The sequence below is a fragment of the Hyperolius riggenbachi genome, chromosome 4, assembly GCF_040937935.1.
Source record: "Hyperolius riggenbachi isolate aHypRig1 chromosome 4, aHypRig1.pri, whole genome shotgun sequence".
Lineage (NCBI taxonomy): Eukaryota > Metazoa > Chordata > Amphibia > Anura > Hyperoliidae > Hyperolius > Hyperolius riggenbachi.
This window is the reverse complement of record NC_090649.1, coordinates 466,209,252-466,212,483: the sequence shown is the minus strand read 5'-3', so window position 1 is coordinate 466,212,483 and position 3,232 is coordinate 466,209,252. Positions and strand designations below refer to the sequence as shown.

Genomic DNA, 3,232 nt, shown 5'->3' with positions numbered 1-3,232 from the left:
ATATTGATGATTTTAGCATACAGCTCATGAAAACCCAAAATTCCTATCTCAAAAAATTAGCATATTTCATCCGACCAATAAAAGAAAAGTGTTTTTAAAACAAAAAAAAGTCACCCTTCAAATAATTATGTTCAGTTATGCACTCAATACTTGGTCGGGAATCCTTTTGCAGAAATGACTGCTTCAATGCGGCGTGGCATGGAGGCAATCAGCCTGTGGCACTGCTCAGGTGTTATGGAGGCCCAGGATGCTTCGATAGCGGCCTTAAGCTCATCCAGAGTGTTGGGTCTTGCGTCTCTCAGCTTTCTCTTCACACAATATCCCACAGATTCTCTATGGGGTTCTGGTCAGGAGAGTTGGCAGGCCAATTGAGCACAGTAATACTATGGTCAGTAAACCATTTACCAGTGGTTTTGGCACTGTGAGCAGGTGCCAGGTCGTGCTGAAAAATGAAATCTTCATCTTCATAAAGCTTTTCAGCAGATGGAAGCCTGAAGTGCTCCAAAATCTCCTGATAGCTAGCTACATTGACCCTGCCCTTGATAAAACACAGTGGACCAACACCAGCAGCTGACATGGCATCCCAGACCATCACTGACTGTGAGTACTTGACACTGGACTTCAGGCATTTTGGCATTTCCCTCTCCCCAGTCTTCCTCCAGACTCTGGCACCTTGATTTACGAATGACATGTAAAAGTTGCTTTCAGCCGAAAAAAGTACTTTGGACCACTGAGCAACAGTCCAGTGCTGCTTCTCTGTAGCCCAGGTCAGGCACTTCTGACGATGTTTCTGGTTCAAAAGTGGGTTCATGCTTCCATCTGCTGAAAAGCTTTATGGAGATGAAGATTTCATTTTTCAGCACGATCTGGCACCGGCTCACAGTGCCAAAACCACTGGTAAATGGTTTACTGACCATGGTATTACTGTGCTCAATTGGCCTGGCAACTCTCCTGACCTGAACCCCATTGATAATCTGTGGGATATTGTGAAGAGAAAGTTGAGAGACACAAGACCCAACACTCTGGATGAGCTTAAGGCTGCTATCGAAGCATCCTGGGCCTCCATAACACCTGAGCAGTGCCACAGGCTGATTGCCTCCATGCCACGCCGCATTGAAGCAGTCATTTCTGCAAAAGGACCCCAACCAAGTATTGAGTGCATAACTGAACATAATTATTTGAAGGGTGACTTTTTTTTGTTTTAAAAACATTTTTCTTTTATTGGTCGGATGAAATATGCTAATTTTTTGAGATAGGAATTTTGGGTTTTCATGAGCTGTATGCCAAAATCACCAATATTAAAACAATAAAAGGCTTGAACTACTTCAGTTGTGTGTATTTGAATCTAAAATATATGAAAGTCTAATGTTTATCAGTACATTACAGAAAATAATGAACTTTATCACAATATGCTAATTTTTTGAGACGATCCTGTACTGTGCTGTGCACTGCAGACTACCAGGATTTCATTAGTATAGAGGGTGCAGTAATGCACACTGCACACTAGAGGGCAGCCCAGACCTTTGCTTGGACTGCCTTTGCCCAGAAACTGCCTTTGCTCAGAAGTGAAAATAAACTTATTAGAAAAAGATTTGTATGTGTAGTACAGCTAAGAAATAGAACATTAGTAGCACAGATATGAGTCTCATATTGTTTCCAGTACAGGAAGAGTTAAGAAACTTCAGATGTTATCTATGAAAAGAGCTTCACTGAGCTTCTCAGTAGCTTGGTCAGCTACTGTTTTCTGAAGCACTTTTCTCAACCTCTCTCTTTCACTGTTTCTTGTTTAAGGTTTTACCGCAGGAAAGTTAAAAGGGTCATTAGCTCAGCACTGTTACATCGTTTAAAATGCAGAGTGTAGTTTGTAAACTGTAAATATTAGAGAATGATGCAATGTTCTAAAAAAAGAGCTATATAACTAAAAATAAAAAATATGAAACTGATAATGTTCTATGAATTATCCGTACTACAAATACAATTCATTTTAAATCATAAGGTTTTGGGTACTTTTGCTTCAGCGTCTAATGCTGGCCAAGAGAGAAAAGTGTCATAATACGCAGGACCTCACAGCTGCATATGGCGCTGCAAAGCAGTCTGACTTTTACATACAATTTGTATAAACTATTGTATATGAAAATTAGGCATCCGAATAAGGCCAGGAGAGTTTATACTGGCAATTTACGTCGTGGCCACAATTTTCAGCTAAGAAAAGATCTTGCGACGAGGATGGGATTCGAACCCACGCGTGCAGAGCACAATGGATTAGCAGTCCATCGCCTTAACCACTCGGCCACCTCGTCAGCTGATACCCCTCCCCCTCCTGCTTCACAGACTAGCTGAGAGCTCAGGTTACAGGTACAGGTTTCTGTTGGAATTGTTCTATTCACGTAATCCATTGTATAGTCAGAAGGGAGTTCTGTAAAACAATCCAAATCCAAAAAGCTTTATTGGCAGGACCAAATACATTTAGCATTGCCAAAGCAAAACAAAACAAAACATTAACATGGGGGGGGGGGGGGGGGGGGGTATTGTGGGAATAAGGGGAGGATATAGGTATAGAGTCCATAGGAGTGTGGAGGATGTAATAGATGGTATGGGGGGGATGGGATATATAGTCCATAGGGGAGGGGGGTATAGGCATACAGTCCATAGGGGAGGGGAGTATGGGGTTATACAGTCCATGTGGTATCATGTTCCTCTCAGTTGGTGGCAGGCTGTGACATATCGGGCTGCTATTTGCACAGTTTTTTCCTCTTCCCCCAGTAGGATATAGAGTTTCCTTTCCTCATCTGTGGAGGTGAAATCTGTGATGTGGGCGGAGAGTCTTTGGAAATGGGCGGTCCTCAACGGTGTATATTTACTGCAGTGTAGCAGGAAGTGGGCCTCATCCTCCAGGACCCCCTGGTCACAATCAGTTATTACTATTCAGCTCTGTATCCTTGCTGAGTGCCATGTCCTGTAGTGTAAAGAACAGATTACATCCTTGGATCAGTCCTTGTACCATTAACATTGGTAGTCTTTTATTTTTAACTTTTTTTTCCTGCAACATTGTTACTGTATCAGTAAAGTTGTTGACTGTCTTGAAATTCTGTTGAGCTAATTTTTGTCCTTTTGTGAGGGTTGTTGATCTGCCTTTCACCACTAGGTGGCAGAATATGATAGAATATTAGAATTTAACCGAGCAATCACTATCCCTGATACCTTTCTATACAGTTGATCATATAATGATTGC

General features: G+C 41.9%; 1 non-coding gene across 1 annotated transcript; it reads right to left on the bottom strand.

Annotated features, from left to right (window-relative positions):
* Window positions 1–2,218: 2,218 nt before the first annotated feature.
* On the bottom strand, window positions 2,219–2,300 carry TRNAS-GCU (transfer RNA serine (anticodon GCU)). Its single transcript has one exon. It is a non-coding gene; the product is annotated as a tRNA-Ser (tRNA).
* Between the last annotated feature and the right edge of the window lie 932 nt (window positions 2,301–3,232).